The sequence below is a fragment of the Thunnus thynnus genome, unplaced genomic scaffold (genome assembly GCF_963924715.1).
Source record: "Thunnus thynnus unplaced genomic scaffold, fThuThy2.1 SCAFFOLD_65, whole genome shotgun sequence".
Classification (NCBI taxonomy): domain Eukaryota; kingdom Metazoa; phylum Chordata; class Actinopteri; order Scombriformes; family Scombridae; genus Thunnus; species Thunnus thynnus.
In genome coordinates this window covers 42,501-50,000 of record NW_027095960.1, presented here as the reverse complement: position 1 = coordinate 50,000, position 7,500 = coordinate 42,501, and the positions used below count along the sequence as shown (strand labels likewise).

Sequence of the window (7,500 nt, the reverse complement as noted above, 5' to 3'; positions counted from 1 at the left end):
AGGCGGTCTCCCATCCAAGTACTAACCAGGCCCGACCCTGCTTAGCTTCCGAGATCAGACGAGATCGGGTGTGTTCAGGGTGGTATGGCCGTAAGCTGTCCAAGGTACCACGCATGGGCCTTTTAGGGATGTCGCTCGTCAGACGCGCCTTCAACGCCCAGGCGGCAGCTGCGCTGAGAGCGTTCCGATCCGTTCCTCCGTCGGAGAAATACCAGAGAGTGGGACTCCCGCGCACAGTTCTGCAAAGACACGGAGGAAAACCAGAGAGGATCCCTACGTTAAACACGGCAGGAGCTTGTGGAGAAAAGTGAAAAAGCTTACAGCACCTGGTATTCCCAGGCCGTCTCCCATCCAAGTACTAACCAGGCCCGACCCTGCTTAGCTTCCGAGATCAGACGAGATCGGGCGTGTTCAGGGTGGTATGGCCGTAAGCTGTCCAAGGTACCACGCATGGGCCTTTTAGGGATGTCGCTCGTCAGACGCGCCTTCAACGCCCAGGCGGCAGCTGCGCTGAGAGCGTTCCGATCCGTTCCTCCGTCGGAGAAATACCAGAGAGTGGGACTCCCGCGCACAGTTCTGCAAAGACACGGAGTAGAACGAGAGAGGATCCCTACGTTAAACACGGCAGGAGCTTGTGGAGAAAAGTGAAAAAGCTTACAGCACCTGGTATTCCCAGGCGGTCTCCCATCCAAGTACTAACCAGGCCCGACCCTGCTTAGCTTCCGAGATCAGACGAGATCGGGCGTGTTCAGGGTGGTATGGCCGTAAGCTGTCCAAGGTACCACGCATGGGCCTTTTAGGGATGTCGCTCGTCAGACGCGCCTTCAACGCCCAGGCGGCAGCTGCGCTGAGAGCGTTCCGATCCGTTCCTCCGTCGGAGAAATACCAGAGAGTGGGACTCCCGCGCACAGTTCTGCAAAGACACGGAGGAAAACCAGAGAGGATCCCTACGTTAAACACGGCAGGAGCTTGTGGAGAAAAGTGAAAAAGCTTACAGCACCTGGTATTCCCAGGCGGTCTCCCATCCAAGTACTAACCAGGCCCGACCCTGCTTAGCTTCCGAGATCAGACGAGATCGGGCGTGTTCAGGGTGGTATGGCCGTAAGCTGGCCAAGGTACCACGCATGGGCCTTTTAGGGATGTCGCTCGTCAGACGCGCCTTCAACGCCCAGGCGGCAGCTGCGCTGAGAGCGTTCCGATCCGTCGGAGAAATACCAGAGAGTGGGACTCCCGCGCACAGTTCTGCAAAGACACGGAGGAAAACCAGAGAGGATCCCTACGTTAAACACGGCAGGAGCTTGTGGAGAAAAGTGAAAAAGCTTACAGCACCTGGTATTCCCAGGCGGTCTCCCATCCAAGTACTAACCAGGCCCGACCCTGCTTAGCTTCCGAGATCAGACGAGATCGGGCGTGTTCAGGGTGGTATGGCCGTAAGCTGTCCAAGGTACCACGCATGGGCCTTTTAGGGATGTCGCTCGTCAGACGCGCCTTCAACGCCCAGGCGGCAGCTGCGCTGAGAGCGTTCCGATCCATTCCTCCGTCGGAGAAATACCAGAGAGTGGGACTCCCGCGCACAGTTCTGCAAAGACACGGAGTAGAACGAGAGAGGATCCCTACGTTAAACACGGCAGGAGCTTGTGGAGAAAAGTGAAAAAGCTTACAGCACCTGGTATTCCCAGGCGGTCTCCCATCCAAGTACTAACCAGGCCCGACCCTGCTTAGCTTCCGAGATCAGACGAGATCGGGCGTGTTCAGGGTGGTATGGCCGTAAGCTGTCCAAGGTACCACGCATGGGCCTTTTAGGGATGTCGCTCGTCAGACGCGCCTTCAACGCCCAGGCGGCAGCTGCGCTGAGAGCGTTCCGATCCGTTCCTCCGTCGGAGAAATACCAGAGAGTGGGAAAAAGCTTACAGCACCTGGTATTCCCAGGCGGTCTCCCATCCAAGTACTAACCAGGCCCGACCCTGCTTAGCTTCCGAGATCAGACGAGATCGGGCGTGTTCAGGGTGGTATGGCCGTAAGCTGTCCAAGGTACCACGCATGGGCCTTTTAGGGATGTCGCTCGTCAGACGCGCCTTCAACGCCCAGGCGGCAGCTGCGCTGAGAGCGTTCCGATCCGTTCCTCCGTCGGAGAAATACCAGAGAGTGGGACTCCCGCGCACAGTTCTGCAAAGACACGGAGGAAAACCAGAGAGGATCCCTACGTTAAACACGGCAGGAGCTTGTGGAGAAAAGTGAAAAAGCTTACAGCACCTGGTATTCCCAGGCGGTCTCCCATCCAAGTACTAACCAGGCCCGACCCTGCTTAGCTTCCGAGATCAGATGAGATCGGGCGTGTTCAGGGTGGTATGGCCGTAAGCTGTCCAAGGTACCACGCATGGGCCTTTTAGGGATGTCGCTCGTCAGACGCGCCTTCAACGCCCAGGCGGCAGCTGCGCCGAGAGCGTTCCGATCCGTTCCTCCGTCGGAGAAATACCAGAGAGTGGGACTCCCGCGCACAGTTCTGCAAAGACACGGAGGAAAACCAGAGAGGATCCCTACGTTAAACACGGCAGGAGCTTGTGGAGAAAAGTGAAAAAGCTTACAGCACCTGGTATTCCCAGGCGGTCTCCCATCCAAGTACTAACCAGGCCCGACCCTGCTTAGCTTCCGAGATCAGACGAGATCGGGCGTGTTCAGGGTGGTATGGCCGTAAGCTGTCCAAGGTACCACGCATGGGCCTTTTAGGGATGTCGCTCGTCAGACGCGCCTTCAACGCCCAGGCGGCAGCTGCGCTGAGAGCGTTCCGATCCGTTCCTCCGTCGGAGAAATACCAGAGAGTGGGACTCCCGCGCACAGTTCTGCAAAGACACGGAGTAGAACCAGAGAGGATCCCTACGTTAAACACGGCAGGAGCTTGTGGAGAAAAGTGAAAAAGCTTACAGCACCTGGTATTCCCAGGCGGTCTCCCATCCAAGTACTAACCAGGCCCGACCCTGCTTAGCTTCCGAGATCAGACGAGATCGGGCGTGTTCAGGGTGGTATGGCCGTAAGCTGTCCAAGGTACCACGCATGGGCCTTTTAGGGATGTCGCTCGTCAGACGCGCCTTCAACGCCCAGGCGGCAGCTGCGCTGAGAGCGTTCCGATCCGTCGGAGAAATACCAGAGAGTGGGACTCCCGCGCACAGTTCTGCAAAGACACGGAGGAAAACCAGAGAGGATCCCTACGTTAAACACGGCAGGAGCTTGTGGAGAAAAGTGAAAAAGCTTACAGCACCTGGTATTCCCAGGCGGTCTCCCATCCAAGTACTAACCAGGCCCGACCCTGCTTAGCTTCCGAGATCAGACGAGATCGGGCGTGTTCAGGGTGGTATGGCCGTAAGCTGTCCAAGGTACCACGCATGGGCCTTTTAGGGATGTCGCTCGTCAGACGCGCCTTCAACGCCCAGGCGGCAGCTGCGCTGAGAGCGTTCCGATCCGTTCCTCCGTCGGAGAAATACCAGAGAGTGGGACTCCCGCGCACAGTTCTGCAAAGACACGGAGTAGAACGAGAGAGGATCCCTACGTTAAACACGGCAGGAGCTTGTGGAGAAAAGTGAAAAAGCTTACAGCACCTGGTATTCCCAGGCGGTCTCCCATCCAAGTACTAACCAGGCCCGACCCTGCTTAGCTTCCGAGATCAGACGAGATCGGGCGTGTTCAGGGTGGTATGGCCGTAAGCTGTCCAAGGTACCACGCATGGGCCTTTTAGGGATGTCGCTCGTCAGACGCGCCTTCAACGCCCAGGCGGCAGCTGTGCTGAGAGCGTTCCGATCCGTTCCTCCGTCGGAGAAATACCAGAGAGTGGGACTCCCGCGCACAGTTCTGCAAAGACACGGAGGAAAACCAGAGAGGATCCCTACGTTAAACACGGCAGGAGCTTGTGGAGAAAAGTGAAAAAGCTTACAGCACCTGGTATTCCCAGGCGGTCTCCCATCCAAGTACTAACCAGGCCCGACCCTGCTTAGCTTCCGAGATCAGACGAGATCGGGCGTGTTCAGGGTGGTATGGCCGTAAGCTGTCCAAGGTACCACGCATGGGCCTTTTAGGGATGTCGCTCGTCAGACGCGCCTTCAACGCCCAGGCGGCAGCTGCGCTGAGAGCGTTCCGATCCGTTCCTCCGTCGGAGAAATACCAGAGAGTGGGACTCCCGCGCACAGTTCTGCAAAGACACGGAGGAAAACCAGAGAGGATCCCTACGTTAAACACGGCAGGAGCTTGTGGAGAAAAGTGAAAAAGCTTACAGCACCTGGTATTCCCAGGCGGTCTCCCATCCAAGTACTAACCAGGCCCGACCCTGCTTAGCTTCCGAGATCAGACGAGATCGGGCGTGTTCAGGGTGGTATGGCCGTAAGCTGTCCAAGGTACCACGCATGGGCCTTTTAGGGATGTCGCTCGTCAGACGCGCCTTCAACGCCCAGGCGGCAGCTGCGCTGAGAGCGTTCCGATCCGTTCCTCCGTCGGAGAAATACCAGAGAGTGGGACTCCCGCGCACAGTTCTGCAAAGACACGGAGTAGAACCAGAGAGGATCCCTACGTTAAACACGGCAGGAGCTTGTGGAGAAAAGTGAAAAAGCTTACAGCACCTGGTATTCCCAGGCGGTCTCCCATCCAAGTACTAACCAGGCCCGACCCTGCTTAGCTTCCGAGATCAGACGAGATCGGGCGTGTTCAGGGTGGTATGGCCGTAAGCTGTCCAAGGTACCACGCATGGGCCTTTTAGGGATGTCGCTCGTCAGACGCGCCTTCAACGCCCAGGCGGCAGCTGCGCTGAGAGCGTTCCGATCCGTTCCTCCGTCGGAGAAATACCAGAGAGTGGGACTCCCGCGCACAGTTCTGCAAAGACACGGAGGAAAACCAGAGAGGATCCCTACGTTAAACACGGCAGGAGCTTGTGGAGAAAAGTGACAAAGCTTACAGCACCTGGTATTCCCAGGCGGTCTCCCATCCAAGTACTAACCAGGCCCGACCCTGCTTAGCTTCCGAGATCAGACGAGATCGGGCGTGTTCAGGGTGGTATGGCCGTAAGCTGTCCAAGGTACCACGCATGGGCCTTTTAGGGATGTCGCTCGTCAGACGCGCCTTCAACGCCCAGGCGGCAGCTGCGCTGAGAGCGTTCCGATCCGTTCCTCCGTCGGAGAAATACCAGAGAGTGGGACTCCCGCGCACAGTTCTGCAAAGACACGGAGGAAAACCAGAGAGGATCCCTACGTTAAACACGGCAGGAGCTTGTGGAGAAAAGTGAAAAAGCTTACAGCACCTGGTATTCCCAGGCGGTCTCCCATCCAAGTACTAACCAGGCCCGACCCTGCTTAGCTTCCGAGATCAGACGAGATCGGGCGTGTTCAGGGTGGTATGGCCGTAAGCTGTCCAAGGTACCACGCATGGGCCTTTTAGGGATGTCGCTCGTCAGACGCGCCTTCAACGCCCAGGCGGCAGCTGCGCTGAGAGCGTTCCGATCCGTTCCTCCGTCGGAGAAATACCAGAGAGTGGGACTCCCGCGCACAGTTCTGCAAAGACACGGAGGAAAACCAGAGAGGATCCCTACGTTAAACACGGCAGGAGCTTGTGGAGAAAAGTGAAAAAGCTTACAGCACCTGGTATTCCCAGGCGGTCTCCCATCCAAGTACTAACCAGGCCCGACCCTGCTTAGCTTCCGAGATCAGACGAGATCGGGCGTGTTCAGGGTGGTATGGCCGTAAGCTGTCCAAGGTACCACGCATGGGCCTTTTAGGGATGTCGCTCGTCAGACGCGCCTTCAACGCCCAGGCGGCAGCTGCGCCGAGAGCGTTCCGATCCGTTCCTCCGTCGGAGAAATACCAGAGAGTGGGACTCCCGCGCACAGTTCTGCAAAGACACGGAGGAAAACCAGAGAGGATCCCTACGTTAAACACGGCAGGAGCTTGTGGAGAAAAGTGAAAAAGCTTACAGCACCTGGTATTCCCAGGCGGTCTCCCATCCAAGTACTAACCAGGCCCGACCCTGCTTAGCTTCCGAGATCAGACGAGATCGGGCGTGTTCAGGGTGGTATGGCCGTAAGCTGTCCAAGGTACCACGCATGGGCCTTTTAGGGATGTCGCTCGTCAGACGCGCCTTCAACGCCCAGGCGGCAGCTGCGCTGAGAGCGTTCCGATCCGTTCCTCCGTCGGAGAAATACCAGAGAGTGGGACTCCCGCGCACAGTTCTGCAAAGACACGGAGTAGAACCAGAGAGGATCCCTACGTTAAACACGGCAGGAGCTTGTGGAGAAAAGTGAAAAAGCTTACAGCACCTGGTATTCCCAGGCGGTCTCCCATCCAAGTACTAACCAGGCCCGACCCTGCTTAGCTTCCGAGATCAGACGAGATCGGGCGTGTTCAGGGTGGTATGGCCGTAAGCTGTCCAAGGTACCACGCATGGGCCTTTTAGGGATGTCGCTCGTCAGACGCGCCTTCAACGCCCAGGCGGCAGCTGCGCTGAGAGCGTTCCGATCCGTCGGAGAAATACCAGAGAGTGGGACTCCCGCGCACAGTTCTGCAAAGACACGGAGGAAAACCAGAGAGGATCCCTACGTTAAACACGGCAGGAGCTTGTGGAGAAAAGTGAAAAAGCTTACAGCACCTGGTATTCCCAGGCGGTCTCCCATCCAAGTACTAACCAGGCCCGACCCTGCTTAGCTTCCGAGATCAGACGAGATCGGGCGTGTTCAGGGTGGTATGGCCGTAAGCTGTCCAAGGTACCACGCATGGGCCTTTTAGGGATGTCGCTCGTCAGACGCGCCTTCAACGCCCAGGCGGCAGCTGCGCTGAGAGCGTTCCGATCCGTTCCTCCGTCGGAGAAATACCAGAGAGTGGGACTCCCGCGCACAGTTCTGCAAAGACACGGAGTAGAACGAGAGAGGATCCCTACGTTAAACACGGCAGGAGCTTGTGGAGAAAAGTGAAAAAGCTTACAGCACCTGGTATTCCCAGGCGGTCTCCCATCCAAGTACTAACCAGGCCCGACCCTGCTTAGCTTCCGAGATCAGACGAGATCGGGCGTGTTCAGGGTGGTATGGCCGTAAGCTGTCCAAGGTACCACGCATGGGCCTTTTAGGGATGTCGCTCGTCAGACGCGCCTTCAACGCCCAGGCGGCAGCTGCGCTGAGAGCGTTCCGATCCGTCGGAGAAATACCAGAGAGTGGGACTCCCGCGCACAGTTCTGCAAAGACACGGAGGAAAACCAGAGAGGATCCCTACGTTAAACACGGCAGGAGCTTGTGGAGAAAAGTGAAAAAGCTTACAGCACCTGGTATTCCCAGGCGGTCTCCCATCCAAGTACTAACCAGGCCCGACCCTGCTTAGCTTCCGAGATCAGACGAGATCGGGCGTGTTCAGGGTGGTATGGCCGTAAGCTGTCCAAGGTACCACGCATGGGCCTTTTAGGGATGTCGCTCGTCAGACGCGCCTTCAACGCCCAGGCGGCAGCTGCGCTGAGAGCGTTCCGATCCGTTCCTCCGTCGGA

General features: G+C 57.4%; 23 non-coding genes across 23 annotated transcripts in view; all 23 read right to left on the bottom strand.

The window, feature by feature from the left end:
• The window catches only part of LOC137179386 (5S ribosomal RNA), a 119-nt gene extending 23 nt beyond the window's left edge, over positions 1-96 (bottom strand). The window contains exon 1 of the ribosomal RNA XR_010927767.1: positions 1-96. This exon is cut by the window's left edge and continues 23 nt beyond it. This is a non-coding gene — a ribosomal RNA (5S ribosomal RNA).
• A 218-nt stretch (positions 97-314) lies between these two features.
• LOC137179375 (5S ribosomal RNA) lies at positions 315-433 on the bottom strand. The gene has a single exon (XR_010927757.1). It is a non-coding gene; the product is annotated as a 5S ribosomal RNA (ribosomal RNA).
• Positions 434-651: 218 nt separating this feature from the next.
• Positions 652-770, bottom strand: LOC137179215 (5S ribosomal RNA). Its single transcript, XR_010927602.1, has one exon. It is a non-coding gene; the product is annotated as a 5S ribosomal RNA (ribosomal RNA).
• A 218-nt stretch (positions 771-988) lies between these two features.
• LOC137179214 (5S ribosomal RNA) lies at positions 989-1,107 on the bottom strand. Its single transcript, XR_010927601.1, has one exon. It is a non-coding gene; the product is annotated as a 5S ribosomal RNA (ribosomal RNA).
• Positions 1,108-1,317: 210 nt separating this feature from the next.
• On the bottom strand, positions 1,318-1,436 carry LOC137179213 (5S ribosomal RNA). Its single transcript, XR_010927600.1, has one exon. It is a non-coding gene; the product is annotated as a 5S ribosomal RNA (ribosomal RNA).
• A 218-nt stretch (positions 1,437-1,654) lies between these two features.
• Positions 1,655-1,773, bottom strand: LOC137179212 (5S ribosomal RNA). The gene has a single exon (XR_010927599.1). It is a non-coding gene; the product is annotated as a 5S ribosomal RNA (ribosomal RNA).
• A 131-nt stretch (positions 1,774-1,904) lies between these two features.
• Positions 1,905-2,023, bottom strand: LOC137179211 (5S ribosomal RNA). Its single transcript, XR_010927598.1, has one exon. It is a non-coding gene; the product is annotated as a 5S ribosomal RNA (ribosomal RNA).
• Positions 2,024-2,241: 218 nt separating this feature from the next.
• On the bottom strand, positions 2,242-2,360 carry LOC137179174 (5S ribosomal RNA). The gene has a single exon (XR_010927562.1). It is a non-coding gene; the product is annotated as a 5S ribosomal RNA (ribosomal RNA).
• A 218-nt stretch (positions 2,361-2,578) lies between these two features.
• LOC137179210 (5S ribosomal RNA) lies at positions 2,579-2,697 on the bottom strand. Its single transcript, XR_010927597.1, has one exon. It is a non-coding gene; the product is annotated as a 5S ribosomal RNA (ribosomal RNA).
• A 218-nt stretch (positions 2,698-2,915) lies between these two features.
• LOC137179209 (5S ribosomal RNA) lies at positions 2,916-3,034 on the bottom strand. The gene has a single exon (XR_010927596.1). It is a non-coding gene; the product is annotated as a 5S ribosomal RNA (ribosomal RNA).
• A 210-nt stretch (positions 3,035-3,244) lies between these two features.
• Positions 3,245-3,363, bottom strand: LOC137179207 (5S ribosomal RNA). Its single transcript, XR_010927594.1, has one exon. It is a non-coding gene; the product is annotated as a 5S ribosomal RNA (ribosomal RNA).
• Positions 3,364-3,581: 218 nt separating this feature from the next.
• Positions 3,582-3,700, bottom strand: LOC137179206 (5S ribosomal RNA). Its single transcript, XR_010927593.1, has one exon. It is a non-coding gene; the product is annotated as a 5S ribosomal RNA (ribosomal RNA).
• A 218-nt stretch (positions 3,701-3,918) lies between these two features.
• On the bottom strand, positions 3,919-4,037 carry LOC137179205 (5S ribosomal RNA). Its single transcript, XR_010927592.1, has one exon. It is a non-coding gene; the product is annotated as a 5S ribosomal RNA (ribosomal RNA).
• A 218-nt stretch (positions 4,038-4,255) lies between these two features.
• On the bottom strand, positions 4,256-4,374 carry LOC137179204 (5S ribosomal RNA). Its single transcript, XR_010927591.1, has one exon. It is a non-coding gene; the product is annotated as a 5S ribosomal RNA (ribosomal RNA).
• A 218-nt stretch (positions 4,375-4,592) lies between these two features.
• On the bottom strand, positions 4,593-4,711 carry LOC137179203 (5S ribosomal RNA). The gene has a single exon (XR_010927590.1). It is a non-coding gene; the product is annotated as a 5S ribosomal RNA (ribosomal RNA).
• Positions 4,712-4,929: 218 nt separating this feature from the next.
• Positions 4,930-5,048, bottom strand: LOC137179202 (5S ribosomal RNA). Its single transcript, XR_010927589.1, has one exon. It is a non-coding gene; the product is annotated as a 5S ribosomal RNA (ribosomal RNA).
• Positions 5,049-5,266: 218 nt separating this feature from the next.
• On the bottom strand, positions 5,267-5,385 carry LOC137179201 (5S ribosomal RNA). Its single transcript, XR_010927588.1, has one exon. It is a non-coding gene; the product is annotated as a 5S ribosomal RNA (ribosomal RNA).
• Positions 5,386-5,603: 218 nt separating this feature from the next.
• On the bottom strand, positions 5,604-5,722 carry LOC137179199 (5S ribosomal RNA). The gene has a single exon (XR_010927587.1). It is a non-coding gene; the product is annotated as a 5S ribosomal RNA (ribosomal RNA).
• Positions 5,723-5,940: 218 nt separating this feature from the next.
• LOC137179198 (5S ribosomal RNA) lies at positions 5,941-6,059 on the bottom strand. Its single transcript, XR_010927586.1, has one exon. It is a non-coding gene; the product is annotated as a 5S ribosomal RNA (ribosomal RNA).
• A 218-nt stretch (positions 6,060-6,277) lies between these two features.
• Positions 6,278-6,396, bottom strand: LOC137179197 (5S ribosomal RNA). Its single transcript, XR_010927585.1, has one exon. It is a non-coding gene; the product is annotated as a 5S ribosomal RNA (ribosomal RNA).
• A 210-nt stretch (positions 6,397-6,606) lies between these two features.
• On the bottom strand, positions 6,607-6,725 carry LOC137179195 (5S ribosomal RNA). Its single transcript, XR_010927583.1, has one exon. It is a non-coding gene; the product is annotated as a 5S ribosomal RNA (ribosomal RNA).
• A 218-nt stretch (positions 6,726-6,943) lies between these two features.
• On the bottom strand, positions 6,944-7,062 carry LOC137179194 (5S ribosomal RNA). The gene has a single exon (XR_010927582.1). It is a non-coding gene; the product is annotated as a 5S ribosomal RNA (ribosomal RNA).
• Positions 7,063-7,272: 210 nt separating this feature from the next.
• Positions 7,273-7,391, bottom strand: LOC137179193 (5S ribosomal RNA). Its single transcript, XR_010927581.1, has one exon. It is a non-coding gene; the product is annotated as a 5S ribosomal RNA (ribosomal RNA).
• Between the last annotated feature and the right edge of the window lie 109 nt (positions 7,392-7,500).